This window comes from Protopterus annectens, chromosome 4.part1 (assembly GCF_019279795.1).
Source record: "Protopterus annectens isolate FY-2018-M chromosome 4.part1, PAN1.0, whole genome shotgun sequence".
Classification (NCBI taxonomy): domain Eukaryota; kingdom Metazoa; phylum Chordata; order Ceratodontiformes; family Protopteridae; genus Protopterus; species Protopterus annectens.
In genome coordinates, this window is record NC_056734.1 from 564,332,862 (window position 1) to 564,352,943 (window position 20,082).

Consider the following 20,082-nt stretch of genomic DNA (forward strand, 5'->3'; position numbering starts at 1 on the left):
GCTCCCCTTTCTGATCCTGGAGCACCACTTCCCTTCTTGACATTCCCAAATATGCCATCAAGAAACCTTTTAAAATCTTGTAGTACCCCATGAAGTGCTATTGCCAAATGGCCTACAATCTGTCCTCAAACACAAGGCAAAGAAAGCGCATTTTTTTGGGAGTGGGGTCTCGTAGCTACATTAACAAAATCCTGACAATGTCTTCAATACCTTGCTACACTACATGGCCTTGATCACATGACAAAATCCCAAAAGTTACACTAAACAGACCTTAGTCCAGTCTCCAAATAAGCAGGCTGACTCAAATTTCAGAAACAGTAGCTACCAACACAAAATTCCTAGGCACTACATAAAATGCAGCACTAAAGCTTTTGAAAAGCTAGAGTGTGCCAACTGCCGTAGTCTACTAGATATAGGAATCAAAACATTACATAAAAAAAAAAAAGTTAAATTCCAAATTCTTAAGATGGGGTGAAGAGGAATAGTACCAGCTTCTTGCAGCCAGGGTCCAAGAGACAAGAGCGTGAGACAGAGGTCTGTTCCCATACCAGGCCCAAGCGCATAACCCTGGACGTGCAGTCCAGAAAAAAGTCACTAATGGTGGCACCAGCAAGGAAGTCATCTGTGTCACTACCTGTAAAGGAACTCAGTGGCCACAAAGATACTTGTGCACAATCTAGACAATGAGGGATGGGTAAAATCCCCTTAAGAGCAGAAGATTTTTTGGTTTTTTTTTGTGTCCAGGAGAAAAACCTGTGAGGAGTGTGAAAAAACTGTCAAAAGGGCTAGAGATGGCAGGTACAGCCCTGAAAAAGATCTTTCAGAAGTCTATGTAATCACTCCAATTACACTGCCAACATGAAGATTCAAGGCTCATTCTTCTACCGTTCTTGGTATTTTAAAGGGGGCTCTGTTAGGACCTTTACCTTAAGGGGGGGTTCATATGGCCAGTAAATTTATCAAAATTAGGTCTCAGCCCTTCAAACTGCTTGTATGCAACGCATCCAGTATTTACTGTGATAACAGCTTGTGCCTGCATGACTCTCCTAATCCCCAAACTTAAGCCTTACCCATAAACTTGACAAGTGCCACTGAATCCCAAAACTAAAACATCACTGCCAAGAGATAGGAGCCACCAGAGCAAGACAGAACCACCCCCCCCCTTACACTGAAGTTAATCAGGGCAAAGAAAAAACAGGGGATCAAGCTAGGAAAAAGGAAATCTTGCCTCAAAGAGTTCTCATCTGTTCACTTGCAGATTAGATTGGATGCAAATTCTTTAAATTCAATGGCAGAAACCGGAACTGTTTGAGACATGGAACAAGTAATTGAAAGCCTAAGGCTGCATTTATTCTTGCCCATGGGATAAGCAGCTAACACCGCCTGCAGAATGTACAAATATTAGAAAGGGAGAAAAAATCTAGCAGTTTTCCCACTGCCAGTCAAACTTGGCATTTCATATCTAGTGGTTGACAACTAGTCAAACCACATCAGACTAAGCACTCGCAATCCTCCCAAGACCAAGTCTATAGCTTCACTACCCAGAGATTCCTGTAATACAAGGTTTTGGTTTTCTGCATCTTTCTACAATGTTTCAACCTGCACTTAGAAGGTTCATCTGCTAAGGGGGACCAGAGGGGGGAAAAAAAAAAAAAAAGCTAGTTACCCTGAGCCAAAGGCCACGTATAAATGTAGAGCTGCAGACATGCCCTAAGGGACACACATTTGTAAATACAGCAAAGTGCTCACAAGACAAAAACCTGTGGCACTAGCAACTGATGGTCCATAGAGAAATCAGTCTCCTGGTTAGATTATCCCACAGTTGTGCCTGAAAACTATTAGCCTCAAAGACCACCAAGAGGAGAAAAAGCAGAATAAATGCTGAAAGATTGTTTTTTTTTTGAAAATACTGTTCTGGTTTTTAATGCAATACTCTTGGGAGGTGTGGAAAAGCCGAAAGACGACAACTCTTGGAGGGGTCTTGGATAAGAATTGAACTGGCTGGCAGTCATGCTGAAGAGGGAGAGTGGACAGCACTAAGCAACCTACCAATGTTCCTTACATGAAGACAAGACTTCTTTAGACATGACCAAACCGCTACAAGTCCAGAGGAATGGATGCTCTCCTGCAGGTAAATACCAAGCATACTAAAAAGATGCAACAATGATGCTAAAGAGGAGTCTTCTTGTAAAGAAAGCACCCCCCAAAAGACATTTGTCCCTTATCTGCCCATAGTAACAGCAGCAAATATTTCCATTCTGTCAAGCTTTTCAAAGTACATGTCACCATAGAACAGTCACATTTACCAAAAAACCTCCAGAGAACTACAGCACCTGAACTACCAAGAACCAGTACAAACTGTCAGATGAAAAGCAGAAAATACAGATACGCAAAAATATACTAGTCTATTACAGCTAAAATCAGAAAGAATGGACCATGTTTAGAGAAAGCGGCAGAAATAAAGTACAACCAATGGTAATATTTTACACACAATGAAGTCCTCACAGCATGAACAAGTTCTGCACAGGCAGGAACAGTGATCCCCCTAATCATGTGCCCAAGGGGACTAAGACATGGAACACAAGTGCACTGATTCAATTAAATCAATGAGATGATCCTGGCAGCTAAAGGATAATGTTGGTTCTGTGTGACTTCACGCTAGTAACCATTGTGTTGACAACTCTTAAGTTATTAGAGCAAAAAGTTAGAGAATGTCACTTTTCAGGCTTTTGCCTGAAAGAAAAAGAAAGGCTGTGAACTGCAGACCTGAAAGTTTAAGCTCATATGTTGGGAAAACTGCTCAAGAAGCAGGTCCCAAACATTGATTCACAAAATGAAGACAAGCAAGACCCAATAGCTTTGGCTGGGGAGTCTGGACTTCATAAGTCAGCAAGGAGCTTAAGACATGGCCCACGTACAGTAAAAGCCATAGCAATTACCATACCACATGCTAGTGAACAAATACTAGGAGTGGATCATTAAGTGCCAACTCAAATGCAAACTAGACTGAAATAGTTTGTATTCGCAGCTGAGCAACTGTATCAATGTGTATTCATCACAACAAAAATGGCAGTATGTACAGCTAGGAATTTAGTGCAATAGATTTTAAATCATAATGACCCCAGTTTAAAGGAGAGCTTATCTTCATCCCAAAGTTTACATTATAAAAAAGAAAACCGTTTGTACTACAACACCTTAAAGCAATTGGAAAACGTACACTGGACCGTTTACTAAATCCTAGGAAAATAATGGGGTCAAAGGTACTAACACAAACCTCTAGTCACCATGCTGGGTGGGGGTCTGAGTATTTAATGCTTTCCCATATTGTGTAGAACTGCCCCATTAAGAAAACTACAGCCTCATTTAATGGCAACATTCAATGCATTTCAGTTTGCTAGTGCTGTTGAATCAAATCAGAAATATACAGATCAAGAACCATTTAGACAAGATGCCACACACACTAAAAAAGCAGACGACTTAGTCCAATCAGCAATGGGAATGTTTGATTCCAGAATCCCCTTTTCACACTATCCAGCAGATGCAAATCTCTGCCGCCTTATAAAAACAGGTTTAAAAGTGGGGGACTTTGCTCCTTTCAAACAAAACACCAAACATGCATTAATGCCACATGTGCTTTCTGCACCTGCACTACAATCTTAAAGGCTTGACATTCTCTCCCACAAACTACATTACCTCCAATCAGTGATGTACAGCAGAAAAATATTAAGCCCCTGCCAAGTTTCAAACCCAGGACCCCGTCAACTACTACACAGTGCATTAATCCACCAAGCAACTCAGCTTTTAAATTTCACCCATGCCAAGTCTCAAACCCAGACACTGCCAACTAGGGCAAAGTGCATTAGCCCACTAGGCCACTCACTTATCCAATAGACAGAAAAAAATACATCTAAACTACTGATCACTGTCCACAAGAGAGATTTAGGCTCCAACATATTCAAACACAATCTTAACCTGTTCAAACTCTACAAACTGTTGTTACTCAAGAGTGGGTGGAACTAATGTCAGCATTCACTGTATCCAACTGTTTAGGCTTAAATTTACAGCACAGACCAGTTAACTTACTATGCTAACTGCTGCTTTACAAATTCAATTGTAAGTAAACAGTAATTGTTAGCACACACTACCAAGATGCTTCTCAAAATGTATCCCAAAGCCACCACAGAACATTTTTCACATTAAGAAACTTCACGCAACGAAAACAGCTTTCATACTATGCAATATTCTGGCACCAGAACTGGGTGCAGAGAATTCAGAGACTCGCCACAACCGTTTTCTCCAGTCAAAAATACCCATATGGTTAATGATCATGTTACAGAACAGTGAAATAAACTGCTGCAAGTAACTAGCATTACCAGGAAAGATGGTACAGCCTACAAAAGAATGTTCAATGTTGAAGGCTGTGCAGATTTCAGGAGAGGAGCCCAACAGCCACGACAGAGGATTTAAATAGCCTGTCCAGAATGACAGTATGGGATTTCTGCATTAAAATATTTATGCTCACAGTTCCTTTACAAAAGCCTCAAAAGGTTAGGTCTCCAGGGGGGGGGGGGGGGACAGACTAGACAAGAGGGCAGTCTGCACATCTGCTCACATGGCACCTCCACCAATTTTGGTTACAGGAACAGCCCTCTAGAAACATTCCTGTTAATTCAAGGATCCTTTGTTTTATACCATTATTTTGCTATGTTCAACACTGATCCTAACACAAGCAAACCCAGTTAAGGCACTGGCTTTAAGGATGCATTTTGAAATCAGAGGGCAGTCAGGTTGAGAACTGGGACTATGACAAAGTACATAGTTGCAGGACAGAGGGCGAGATGCCCTCCTTACAAGTTAGATTTGTTAACAGCTGCATACAATCTTTGTTAGGGAAGGGGGCTTGAGAAACCAAACTGGGCAAAAAAAAAAAAGCTGCAAACACTTAAAGCAACAAAAGGTGTTATTTATGAGGGGCGGCATACATCAGGATTTGCTAGATCAGTGTAAAAGCTTCAGTATATCAGCAAAGTTTCAATGCACATTAACACAAGACAGAACAGGTACCAGTGCAGCAGCAAAATGGCAGATTATGACCAATACAGCAGATTTTAGGTTTAATACAGCAGCAGGCAATGGCCTGAGCTTTCATGTGGAAATTTTTTTTTTGGGGGGGGGGGGTCAGGATGCACTGGCATCTGTTCAGGACAGAAGCTTTCTAGTGGTGTAACCCTCAGGAAACAACTGTATATACTGCAAAAATAAGTTAACTGTCTCAGCAAGAGCCTATAAAGGCTATAATACACCTCATTACAACCAGGAAAAATTTCACAGTAAAGAGAAGGGCATACTTGTCGGCAGTTTCAGTGTACCCTCTACAGCAGAGAATCTACAGCCACAATTCAAATTTCAAGTTTACACCAGTCAAATGAAACAAGCTGTCCAAGGGTAGCTTAAAAGTTGACAGGCAGACCCAGGTACCAAGCAGACACAGAAACATTAGGAAACCCAGAAGCTGCCTAGGGCCCAGGATGGCTGGGGGCCCCCAACCATGCAACATTTACCAACAGGTCCAATTTACCACAAAAAGCGTGGGTGTTAGCCATTTCAACTTAGGTGCCAGTTTCTTTTAAAATTTTAGACGCCCTCTCTGCATGCTGGAAACACGTCACAGAGGACTAAACACTACAGAACAGTAAGAGATTTTAGGTAAATACTACAAAGCCCACTTAGGAAAGAGCATGTGCATACAAATGACCACTTAGAGGGCACTCTTGGTCAAACCCAGGACCTTTGCCACTACAGGCAAGGTCTTCCTCTCCACACAAACTGCCAGCCTTCCTTTAGCTTACCCATTTAAGTGATTTATAGTCTCCCCTTATGCGTTTGTAGAAACCTGTCAACTTTCCCTAGTGTGTCCTGTCCTTGAGCAAAATCACAGCAAATTGGGGCAACTTGTAAGTTTGGGCTAGGCTTCTCAATGATTTCCCTGCACTACAATCCTTTAATAACTACTCGTGAATCCAGAATAGTTAAGGTATAAAAGGAAAAAAATTTAAACAGGATCATATAAAACCAAGTTCTTTGGATGTTTATGCTGTTGGATTTACTCTGTTAAATATACAATAAAGTCAAAAAGTATAGCTTTAATATTTTTCACTACAAATAGATTTTCGTTTACCTTGTTTTTGTAGGCAGGATGGTGTGAAATGCACAGTGTCTAGCACTTCAGATTAGAGTACAGCTAGGTGGTGTTCAAACTACATACTACAGGAAGTATTTGATCAGCCTTCATTTGTCTTGTGCGACTCTGCCAAGTTACTCCACTAAACAATCATCCTGGTCTACTCCTGAAGGGACACTTGTTCACTGGGCTGTCACAGACTTAGCAAATTCATTCCACATTTTTCTTGAATTCCTGAACCCTTCATGTATATGCTAATGCTTCACTGTATACAATTTCAGTAGGAATCTCACTGCGTTTCGTAACTGGCTGCCAGCTGAATTTTCAAACTGGAGTTTTAAGGGGATACAGAGCTGCTGTTTATGCCAAATCTGATTTCAGTTGAGTGTTATATACAAAACAGCTGTCAGTGTTGCTGACAAATATGAAGTGTTGTAAATACTGTAAAAAACCGTATAAACACCCGCATGGTAATTGGAAGAATCCTGCATACATGTAAGCACCCCCAAAAAAAAAAACGTCACATGAATGCAGTAATATTTCTAAATGAATTGTTGGCTGTTCAAAAGCTGCTTCTGCAGCAGCAGCTGTATGTTTAGCTTTATCCATTGGCACAAAGAATGTGTAATATAGTTTAAACATTCTGTATTTTATGAATATACTTTTAAATACCTTCTTTATAGCCTCAACTGCAAAAGAGTTGACATTTGTAAGATACGTTTGCATCATTTTGGGTGATTAAAGACAGTCCAATCTTCAGTATTCAGTGTAGTTTTGTTGCACATTACTGTGATAGTCTTCCCTATATTGGATTGAAGAGAATTTCAGCATTTTGTTGAGTCTTTCGGCTTTTCACGGTTAGGGGTCGCCACAGCGGAACTCCCATCCACTGATTGGCAGTTGATTTTTACATACTGGCTTGCCAGGCCTGACAACCTTCAAAGGTACGCCCATTCACGCATGTCTCCATGCCGAAGACGCTCTAGCTGAGAATCCAACCAGACAGCGTCTAAATTACAGCATTTTAACTATTGACAGTGCAGAGGACTAAATCACTGATGCGTTAAGATGCTTCCATTAGCAACAGTGCAGGGTTTAAATCTTTCCACCTTTATTTACCTACTGTTATTTGCCAGCCACTCCCTATTACACAGCTGACCTAGTTCAGGAAGTGTTACAGCAACCACCAGAACACCAACTAATATAAAGTGAGCATTTTTGAAGGGCTACAGGTACTGCATTTACAGATGAAGCACTGAAATGCAAACTTGAGTGCCAGCAGTAATCAACTTAAATGTGAATTATTCAGAGGAGTTGCATCTGCATAGACTGGGCACATGGGCCTTTGCATACATTACCAGTTGGTTATAATTCTCTTATGCTCTCAAATACGGTGCTACAAGTAGCTGATCATATGGTAGGACGCTAGTGATCTATACAATTTTAGTGTAGTTCAGAGATACCAAAGCGTGTCTAATTTCTAGGGGGCGCACATAATGTAACTGGGGGGGAAAGGGAGACCTACACACAAGTTTCCCACAGAGCCAGGGCATCTTAGCAAAATTTGTGTCTTTCGGCTTTTTTCCCCGGTTAGGACTCGCCACAGCAGAACTCCGGTCTGCTAATGATTGGCAGTTGATTTTTACGTACCGGCTTGCCAGGCCTGACGCACAACCTTCAACAAAGGTATGCCCATTCACGCACGTCTCCACGCAGAAGACACTCAGAATCGAACCTGACAGCGTCTTACTGTGAGGCGACAACGCTACCGCAGCACCACCACCGCGGGTCCAAGACATCTTAAAATAATGGAATGAATTTGGAATCAATTGTCCACATGTGTAAAGTTATTTACAAAGTAAAAGAGTTTTGAAAAACAGTTCTTCTATTTAAACAATACTAGATTGTTTTGCTATCACCTTTACCTCTCCATGCCAGCAAACCATAAAGCCTCTCATTAGACTGGGCTATATGCCTCCTAACCATCCTGAGTATTTCACAATGTAGATGAGAAAACCATCATTGAGACAGCCACGAAAGTAATTTGCCCTCACCAGCATTCCAGCAATTAAGGGGTCAGTTAATCAGCCAAATGTCATTTACGGGTGAAACTCAAGAACCTGCATCACCAACAGGGGACTATGCCCAATTTCCACACGTGCATGACCTCCCACATTTGCCCACAACCATCAACACTGGATCAACAAGTCCCACATTCTATCAACCCCCCCTTCACTAACAAAGGAGTCAGCATAAACTCCATATCAACATTCCTTTGCAGCAAACCACTATTCTAACTCAGAAGGATGAATTTTCAAGAATGTCCTATGCCACACAGCCAGGCCAACTCATTCCCACCACCAAGTGAAATGTTCAAACTCTGCAAGTGTCCTTAAGCAGGAAAAAAAAAAAAAAAACACAAGTTCACTACCAAAGCAAACCAAACTACAGAAGCTTTTTGCTCACTTCCACATTCTCCATTTTTATTTAAATTTGTTGTCCAGGAGTGTCCGACTGGACGTGGGTCCATTTTCAGCGGAGGCCCGGGGAGAAAAGCTCCACAGTAAAATAAACAGACAGTAGTTACATTGGATTACATAGCGATTAACAATTTAACATAGAAATTACTTACAACATATTTACAGATGAACATAGTACATCAGTAGACAACTAGAATATTTATCTGAAGTACATAACCGACATTAACAAATGTTACAATAAGAAGTTCCTGCTGTATAATACTAGGCTTATGAGCATCTGAGCTTGCTATAAATCAAGGTAGTTAGTGGAGTGGAAAGAAAGGTAGTGGTTGGATGGGGTGGGTGATATTAAGAGTGGGAGTTGCAAGGGCATAGCCAGCATGTTTTTAGGTGCGCTTTTAATAAAGTTTTGAAGTTGGTGCATGATGGTACGGAGGTAATTGTGGGTGGGAGCGAGTTCCATAATTTGGTTAGCAACATGGAGAAAAACACTGCAACAAAAGCAATGGCTCCTACTCCACACGAGGCCATAACATGGTAAACCCAAACGTGCACCACCTGGAATACAGTTACATTCTGCTCCGATGCAGCAACTGTAGTACAGTTAACACTGTCACCTCACAAGTGGTGACCCAGTTCAACTCGCAGCAACTGTAGTACCGTTAACGCTGTCACCTCACAAGTGGTGACCCAGTTCAACTCGCAGCTGGGATGCCTTCTGTAAGGAGTCTGCATCTCCTCTGTGTTAAGTGTGGGTTTCACATGGGTGCTCCAAAGACACACTGAAAGTGGACTAGACACTAAATTGGCCATAGATGCAGGTGTAAAAGCCAATATGGCAAGGCTAGCCACTAGGCAGTGTAAACCTTGGTTCTAGATTGTCCACTTTGAAGTGACACCCTGACCTCATGTGCAATAATGGGATAAAAGGGGTTATGGATACAGTAAAGACTCAAAATGGACAAGCAGTCACAGCTCACTGAAAAGTAAAGCTGACAGACAACTAGAGACAAAACATTCAAAGTAACCAAGACAGTTATTTTTGACCTGCTCGTGGTGAGGAAGCTCTCACCAGCCCCTTTCAGTGTGCACACCCGCAAGTGCCTGCAATTGTTTAAGCTATTCAAATATTTGTGCACCTGGGTCAATAGGCATTCTTACACTTTCCAACTGAAGAACTTGGTTCTTTACTACATAGTTATTCAACTGTAGATGACTGCATTTACTACAAAACTGTTTGCTGCTGTACTTACAATGGTCTAGGGGACCAACTGAAACAGTGATTGCTTTTATTACAGTTTACGGTTAAATATGCAGTTATGCTTACAATAGATTTCATCTGAAGACTAATATAATGCTCTTTAACTGCTTTTGACTACTTGCTAGCACTATCCTTTTCCAGAGTTATTTGTAGAAGCGGCAACTGCACACATTCCATTTACTAAAGCAGTGTTTTAAGCTGCCAGAGACAAACGCTCGTTACCCATTGGCAACCAGCAAGCTTCTTCAGCCTCTACTGAATGGTGCTACTCTTAACTTAGTCCTGCATAAGGGTGTGTTCTGTGTCAAATATGTTCTAACCAATTACTGCCTACTGCACTATTTACTTTGGAGAAATAGTGACTGCACAAGTGTTTCACTGTCACTGTGCGATTTCTGCCATCTAATCCACTAGAAGCCCTGAGGTCAGCGGTCTGTACTGTCGATCTGTTGAACTTCCTCTCAGCCATTGCATGCAACCCCTTACAGCCTCTAGGTTCCTTTACACTTCTCCTAACACATCCGCACTCAGTCAACTCACCCCCTCACTCCTCTTACTTTACTTCTCACGGAGCTGCTATGCACTTGGCTATAACTTGCCATATTCCTATCACCACATCTCTCTTGACAGCACACTGTCTGCAGCTCGCCCTCCCCTCTTCCCCCGTTACGGTCCAGTTTCTCCCTACAGTTATTGCAAGCCAAGTTTTTTTTTTTTTTGTAAGGATACCCACCAGACAAGTCTGCATAGTTGATTGGATGTTTACAGTGATCAGCAAATTTGGTCCTTGAATAGTTTTAAACATTGTGACTGGACGTTTATATTTTAAGCAAATTTGGTACTTTTTTTAAAACTGTTTTGGCTGGCATGCACACCTGCAAGGGCCCCCCAACCCAGGCAACTATAGTTTTAGCTCACCACTAGGTGACGCAACTAAGATAAACGCTGTATTCCATCCCAAATAAATCCCTCCCTCCATTAGAATTCCTGTAAAGTAAGGCTAGTACAATGTATTGCGTATTCTGCCCCCAGATACTTTCCTTTCTTGATTAAACTTCACACCAAGGCAATAAAAAGTACCATTTCTGCAGTTATACTCGGACCTTTTCCTCGTTTCCATTTACCTTACAGCTCCAAGGTTCCCAATTCTCACAAATGTTTTACACTGAGGGGCCTGTCCACCATTCACCCTCCTTCTGCTCCTCTACCCCCATTCCTGCCCATCCCTGCAAAGACTAACCACTCCAACTTCCCCAATCACCCTCCTCTGCCAACCACATCTCAATTGACCAATACACTATTTAGTAACACTCATCAATCCCCTCAGAAAACTTAAAAAAAAAGACTATGCTCTCTCCTGCCCACGACTATACCGTATCTGCGTATCATGCAACATCTTACACTCACCTACAGATACATGTGCATAGTCCCACACTATATTAATACCGTCCACTTCACTACTACCTTACCATCTCCTCCAAACTCTACACACATCTATTGCATACTTCCACTTCAAACATGTAAATTTTAGCAACACTAAACCACGTCACTCACAAACTCAAAGCTGCCACACAAAATGTATATCAGATTCTCTGTAGTGGTGACACACCCAATCCTGGGCCACATACTGCAGAACACAGCATTATGTCTACCATTCCACCCCCCTTCACCACATTAAAACTTCAGACCCTATCATTCTTAACATGAACCGATACTCAGACTTCAAGAGCAGAAACTCTGCTAAAACCCCATAAGAGACCCAGACATACTCCCACAAGGTTACTGCATACACAGGATCAGGAAGGAAGGGTTGCAATATTCTACAAAAATAACCCAAGTATAGACTAACTACACATATAACATTGAAGCAATAACAAGGGTTGGAATCAACCCAAAGAAAAATTACAATAACCACTTGAATACTCCCCACTGCCACTGAGCAACTCTGCCTGGACAGCCTCAACCTACACCCACAAAACTCAGGCAACTTCAACTTAGACTGGAACACTTGCACTGGTGAGAAGCCCTCCACCTTCATAAATCTACATGGTTTTTCCCCAAACAATCCAGTCTCCCACTCAAAGAGATGCCCATAGCTAAAGGGAATCTTGCACTGGTCACTTACAGTACCACCTACAACTTTCACAGAATGCCTTCCAAATAATTTAAGCGACCATAGGACCTACCTACTTACTACTCAGCTCAACCCAACCAGAACCATAGTTTACAAAGTTGTATGAAATACCAACATCTCCAACAAAGCATTCTTAGACATGCTCTATAAATGCAACTGGACACCATTCCAACTCAAACAGGCCGTAACATAATTCAATGACACATTTTAGCTATTCTAAATAGCTTAGCACTAACTCGTATATGCGTTAGACTGCCCTGGATATTAAAAGAAACCATTAGACTTCAAAAACTAATACCAGAAAAAAAGAGACAAACCATTAACATATCAGCAGCACTGCAATAAAACCAAACTCAAAACTAGACACTGTACATATGCAAAACAAATATGAAAATCCCAAAAAGTTCTAGCAAGCAATTAACTCGCTCCTCCACCCACGTAAAACAACCCAGAACCAAAATGATAATATTGCCTCACAAAACTACTTTACAAACACCATCCTCTCTGTAGTCACAGGGAACAATTACACCCCACTATCTCTTCCACCTAGTGTGGCAACTAAATACCTCAAACCTGTCCCAAACACCATAACAATGCTGAAAAAACTGGAACCTTCTTCCTTAGCAGCTGACCAACTCCAATAAGTACCTTTCAGCCAGTGCCATAGCTCTATCTCCATTCTGGTAAATATATGTCTACAGCAGAATGTCCCAAACGTTATAGAAAATGTTCTGCATCACTACTCTACATAGGAGGATCAGAGTTAAACAATTTTGGACCCATAGTCCCCTCCCCTTCAAATTTCTGGGGAAAAATGTATACACGCTCAATTACTACAAACCCTGCTCTCAACATCTTCCCCTCCCCAAGGCGGCTTCAGACCAAAACAGCATTACCACCATCCCAATTAAAATTTCTCCAATACCATCAGCCAACTCAGATATCCATATCTTCCAAGACATGTCAAAAGCATTAGTCTCCCATCAGAAACTCCTTAACACTCAACTCCTTAACATTCTTGCTTCACTAAATCTATCAAAGACTTCCCTCTCCTGGTTCCCAAGCTGACAGACTAGCAGTATGAAGGAAATCTTAACTCATCACTTCTGCTTTGAGTCCAAGGATCTATACTACGGCCCCTTTTCACTATCTTCTCTAGTGATCTAGCCTCATCCACATGTGCTAAAGTAGTTCAGTAGGAGGACGATTCAATGTTAATTTGCTCAAATACCTTACCAGACCTCCAAATAGTAACCCAAGCTTTTAAAATGATAGAAACAATTAAAGTAAGTTACAACTAATCCTCAACCCCAAAAAAGACAGTTAATTTAATGTTACTTGCGAGTAGCAATCAGAGACCACTTCTTTCACCATTTTCCTCAGCAGTCATCTAACCAGTTGATCATACAAAACTCCTTGGTGTTAAACACTCCGATTTGGCCAACGCATAGCAGTCACGTTCACATCAAACTTGTCTCAGGTGTACAGAAGCAATCCATTCCTCAGACAATACCGGACTAGCCATATCAAGAACCTTCCTCCACTCTACGCTATTTGCTTTCTCCTCTTTACCAATATCAGACTTTAAATTGGAAGCTTGCTACAATAGCCCGCTCTGCGGCAAACCCTTCTCAAACCCACCACTGTATTGCTCTACACAAATTAGCTTGACCTAACCTTATACATCTCTACCAACTTAAAATTTCACACACTGCCATCCTGTCATTTGCCCAGCTGTCAAGGAACTTGCTCTACTCATGCCCACAAAATCTAAGATCTGCAGACAAAACACAGTAAACAGAGAACACTTAAGGTAAAGCCCTACTCAAATCAAAACAGCCAAATTATTGAACTCTACCCTACACCCTCCAAAACACACCTGAACCTACCAATTTCAAGCTATTTGAACATATACCTAAAAACCAGCATAGCTCATCCGCCAAACCCAAGATATCTACAACTCATTGTCCACTCATTACCTCATTTCCTTCCTTTTCAATATTACTACCAAAATATACATACACATTTATACGTAAATAGGAAATCTCATTTGTTCAAATTTGTACACAGTACTAAATTTCAACTCCTCACAAAGACCATTACTGAAATGCTTTTCTTTTTGAACCTGCATCTACTAGAAAACTATACTGAATACTTCTTTGTAGACTAACTAGATGGTGTCTTCTGCAGCTTACTATATTGTACACCATTGTACCAATTATTGTATTTTGCTTAGATTTCTGTGGAACTTCTCCCCAGGCCTCCTATGAAAAAGGGATTCTGGCCCAGACTTTCCCAGTAAACAAAGAGTTGCTCCGATACCTACATATCAAGGCAAAAACAAATGCAAAGAGGGGATAAAGTTTGACAAAAAGCTGCAAAACATATTACACAAGTTACTATATGCATTTTCAACTTCTTACCAATCTCAGTTAAACCCCATAGTGCAAAATTAAGACATTAAGTTTCCTTTAGAACTTAAAATGGAACTACTTATTTTCCTTAAGAAATGAGATGGAGATAACCACTCGCAGAAGCCATGAGACTTACAAAGGGGCCAAACACAAGTCAGGTCATCCGAATGGACACTGGCACTGTGTAGTCCTACATGGCCACAGTTAGGTACATATGAACACCACAGGGAAGAGAAGGCCAAACAAAGCAGTTATTCACTTCCAGATCTGTACTAACTAGAAATGAAGGCATCTCCACCCCTAGATGCCATGACTACTTAAGTGTGGACAGGTGTGCTAGAGGTTCAAACAGTCCCAGTCTTTTCTGGATAAAAAGGAAGAAATGGACTTTAAACGTGAAAAGCATCATAATGAGCGCATTAAGAGTGCTTAATCTAAAGTCCAAGTCTATTAACAAAAACACTGCACCTCTTGGCAGGTGGACATCAACAAAGAAAACTGAAATCCAGTTTAAGTGTATGTTCACCACCCACTTGCCATGTAAATGGTAAATGTTCTGCGATGAACCAGAGGGCGAAAGCTCCGCCCACAGATGATCGCATGCTGTGACAATTTTAACTTAGAGACTCTCAACACCGAAATTCCCAAACAGTAAAGCATTCTTACTTCAGGTCTTGTTACACACGTCTTTAAGCCCCTTAAATAACGAAATTTCTGGAGAATGCAACTGTCTAACCAGTTTTCTCCATGTAAACGTCGGTTTTAAATTAACCAGGTTCGAAACTCATTTTCGGAAAAGGTCCGGGGACGAGCTCCCACAAGTGGTACAAATAAGCTTCACTTAAAACCGTGGTTAAACGAGAAACATTGTACGGCAAACGCTTTAATCCAAGATGTTCTTATGCGTGTTATAACAGTCCTTTGCACAATAGCCTTCAGATCAAGCAGTCCACTAAACTCTAGGCCTTTACCCTACTCCTCTCGAGTATAACCCATGTACACATCAGCACAGCAGTGCCTTCACCTTACTACACAGCTTGATACGTCGATTTTGCACAGCATCTACAAGACAGTTCATAGGACTAGACACGCGACACCACCTGTAACGTACCCAATCGCACAAGAGCTCCGCCTCATTAGCTTGTCCACTGCCATATGACGATCTACAATTCGACCCCGGAGAGAGGATGCGTCGTTTTACTTCTCTGCGTGCAGGTGAAGATAGGAGGGAAGTTAAAAAAATTCAGACAACGACCTTTAATGTTCTCAGCCTGATTTACTTTAAGGGTTGCTTTAATAAAACAAAGGACTTTCAAAACGTTAACCAAACAAATCTGCTTAACACAGTCCTGCAGGCAAAGACTGCACAGTGGGATATCAAGCCTAGAACTACCAGGCGTGCTCCGATGAATTCCGACATCTGGATGATGACATCCTCTGAAAAGGCGGTGCCAAAATTAGAGAATGAAACCTATTTCACTACACAAGGTCGCTGCAGTGGATTAACTGTTCTGCATTGATAAGGCTGCAAGACTGAAGGCAGTCATATTAGCGGTGCTAAAGTAAACTTAACTAACTCTTGAACCCACATGGTATGACCTTCTCCCTTAAAGGCCATGTTAGGAAGCAGAGGCGACCAGAAAAGATCCACGAGTCAATAGCTGGGGTATCACTTAATGCGCCTAAAGGCTGGCCAGTACCTCTGGAGTGGCAAAAATAGGGCTGTGGTCCTAATTTCAGATAAGGGTATAGGAAGGTGTGTCCTAATCAGAGGAATCGCACATCATTCCTCAGAAATCACGCAATGTAATGAAAATATTCACCACAGTGTAATCGATTACCCCCTCCCCCAGATGCACAGTAGCAAAGTCTGTCCACAGCCCACCTGGCCTAAACAGGCATCCAAGATGAAAGCAAGCAGTAAATAGCTGCAATTATAAAAGGCACATTCGAAACATTAACGCCAAATAGAAAATAAGTAGTGAAAGAAAATTGTTGCATCGTACTGCAACAATTCAAAACTCAACCTTTAAGACAAATCAAGTGCTTAAAGTCTCAGGAGCCAGACAGGTGGGCTACTGTACATACATGCTATTTAATGAGCAAATTAAGTCAACATAAAAGCACCACACTACAAAAGAACAGTTAACCACGTCCAGTGGGAGCAATGGTGAATTTACTGACTTATAGCTGGACTGGGATCACCTCTACCTCACTGACCACTACCAATACAAGTGTATAAATGCAGCATACAAGCAAAACTGGGGGAAAATCCACCATAATGTTGCAGACAGCAGCCTCTAAACACACTGGTTTAGCTAGACATGGCATCACTTATGGTACACGTGCAGTGGCAGTACAACCCAACTTCTATTGTTTTGACGTACTGAGGATCAAAAAGACCTCTCCCCTCAATCAACATGGCAATGTCAGTTACACAGTTGCACTTGAAACTCTAGAAAAATACAAACTAAGCTAACAAGCTGTAGCTGGACCCACCAAGGCAAAACAACCTCAAGAAACTGTTAAGACTGGCCTGGAGCAAGTCACCCCCTCTCACTTCAGTCTAGCTCAAGATCACTAGAACTGAAAGTTGTACAGGAGTATTGGCATTGACAGTTGGGATTGGAGGACAAAACCAAAGCCAAAAAAGGAATCTGTATTTAGTAACAACTTTGTTTTTGCCATTTGTGAGTGCATCAAATTAAAGACCAACACTGCCATTGGGAAAGAACGATGAACAAAATGCTTTAAGCAGATCCACAGCTTTTAACAGACCCTTTCCTGGAAAATCAAAACACAAACAAAAAGCAACTACTACAGTACTATAGGAACTGAAGTCTATCCCATTAACAGTCAAGTGTTCCTCAAATTAAAAGGACAGCCAACAACCCACAAATATTTGGTTATCTTGAATATAATAGTGTTGAGCCTGCTCTCAACGTTAACGGTAGCAGTTTTAAAATAAGTTGCAGGGGGGTCAGAATATGATGAAGGGCAAAATGTTAACATCCGCTAGGAGTAACCCAACATTTTATTAATGAAAGTACTGATCTTGACTGTGCTAGATATATATACATACCTGCCATATTAAAAACAGACTGCACTGTAGTTGCTGTGCACACAGCAACTGTGTGCTCACTTGCCATTCACTATTCCAGACCCACACTTTGTGTTCTCCCAATTCAGGAGATCCAGCAGATAAGCCCATGGCTTTGAAACCCTCTGACCACTTAAATCCATTTGCCCAAGGCTGGCATTAGACATTCATGGTTACGCATTCTCATTTTTCCACAAAACATGCACAGTACTATGAAACTAACTTGTCCAACATGCAAGCAATTCAGCCTTCATAGTTGCCGAATTACTAAAAGGGAAGGAACAAATTACATTGAAAAACAGTGTGGGAACAATACATATACAACAGGTGTTCAGGAAAAAAGGAGGACCAAGATTTAAGGGAAGAAAGGAATTAACGTAATGCTGGACTGAATTACAAGAAAAACTATGTATAACAAGCAAATGGAAAAAAGTTACATAAAACATGGTCAAGTGTATTAATAAAATACTGAATTAACTGTACCAAGGCAAATCAAACTTCACACAGCAAAGAATAACCAATCTTGAGACTTCACTATTTACATAGACTATTCAGTATATATTAAACCGATTTAAATTGTAAAACCGTGGAAGTATAGTGTGTCAGGGGATGGAATCTCCTCCTCTAGATGCACGCAATGTTCAACACAGCTTACCTTATATTAAATAAAAGCACCCTCTATTACTATTCCACTGCAGAGATTAGTGCACTTTTTGCAGCTACATTTTACAGGACTTTTAAAGGACAACTACTGTCAATCATTTCATGTGATGGGGATCCTGCTTGCCTGCAGTTTCATTAAATAAAGCAACAAGGATTGAACTTCACATGAAATTAACAGCAGTTATGGTAATTCAATGCAACAGTTTACAGTGATGCCAGTAACTGTTTTCACATCTCTTGCATTTACCACAAGTCACAGCAAAGAAATTAGATGAAACGTACCTCGATATTTTATCAACATTACTGGAAAGACTACCACCATTATACACAGTCGTTTTAGTGCATCATCCCTATGGAATGCTCACTCGTCAGTGAACTTTCAAAGGGTGTTAATGAAAGGAGCACAGTGGGAGGGTTTTGTTACCATGCATCATTTGGTATACAAGTAAAACTGGCCAAACATCACTGCATACAGCATGGAGTCAAGATAAATCAAGAGGGGGAGCCCTTATTGCCAGGTCAATGTGATAACTAGAATCCTCATCTCCCCACTACTCCATAGGGACAGACAATTGATGCAACAGTAGGGAATCACCAACGATAGATACTGGGGAGGGGGTTGACTTACCATCCAAACCAACCTATACTTGTCTTCTACTTGGGAAGAAACTTCTCATATTGGTAGGCTCTCCAAAGTCGCACACACACCTTCCCCCAATTTATTCTACTAACATTTCAAATGTAGCTGCAAGCCTGGGTTTTCACTTTGAAGCTGAAACTAGGTCGAGAGATCATGAGAGATGCTGCACACAATACACTTATACTACAAATATGTTTCAAATAAAAATATAAAATCAATTACTGCCCTTTTTCCTGCAAACTGGATGTGGCAAAATGCTAGCTTTAACCATCTAATATACACAATAGCTTCATAGACAAGTCTACCACAAAGCTGAACAGTAAACAAGTGGCAGAAGCTTTCAAATTAGTCTTTTCCTGACCATTTTGCAATGTGTGTATAGAAAATGTCTCCTTAAAGCAGAAATTAAACCGTACCAACAGGCTTCTCGGTACACATACCACCTTACTACACAAATTTTAACAATGAAGTACCGGCTCCCCAATCTGACACTAGATCATGCATAGATATGCACTCAAATGCCCAGTCACACCCCCATCAGGATTCTTAAGTGCAATGGGAATTAATTCTACACTGAAGTAGATGGGATGTGAGTTAGTCTTGCTGCCGCATGGTTTTAACTCAAACCAAATTAACTTGATAAACCCATACCACATATGGCTAGATCTTACTAACAGAGCCCACTGTTTCATTCCAAATCACCCCAGTGTTTCTTTTTTTTACTGAATCCACAGTCCTCAAATCCCAGAGAGGTTCTGTGAAATGCAGCCACCAATAAATCTCCTACTCTTTTACCAAGATAGTCATCTTTAAATTTGATGTACGAAGCAAGCAGCAGTATCTGCACAACAATCTACACAGAATTGCCATTTTCATCTGTCACATTCCTAGTCACACAGTTCTGCACCTTAGTGCGATAGCTCAAGTGGGCATGAGGCCTGCAAGAAAAGCTCCACCAAAATACAAACCAAGTTTACAAAAAGATTACAGCAAGAGTGGAGATCCAAGTCAATCCTTATCAGATAGTGGTCAGACAGTACATTTTACAGAAATGAACAGGAAGTCCGTTGGGAGGTTGGCATAAGTGTTTACTTCACAAACATAAGGTTCAGGGTTTGATTCTCAAATGGGGTAACTGGCTAGGCTTAAAATGGCCCATAAAGAGAAGTTAGCATTGTACTAACCTACTAGCCATTAGGTCAAGAGATG

The 20,082-nt window shown here is 41.1% G+C and overlaps 1 protein-coding gene across 1 annotated transcript in view; it reads right to left on the bottom strand.

Annotated features, from left to right (window-relative positions):
• LOC122801252 (eukaryotic translation initiation factor 4 gamma 1-like) overlaps nt 1–15,466 on the bottom strand; it is a 2,968,223-nt gene extending 2,952,757 nt beyond the window's left edge. The window contains exon 1 of the mRNA XM_044070804.1: nt 15,137–15,466. The gene's annotated coding sequence lies outside the window, so the exon portion shown is untranslated. The remainder of the gene's footprint in view (nt 1–15,136) is intronic.
• Between the last annotated feature and the right edge of the window lie 4,616 nt (nt 15,467–20,082).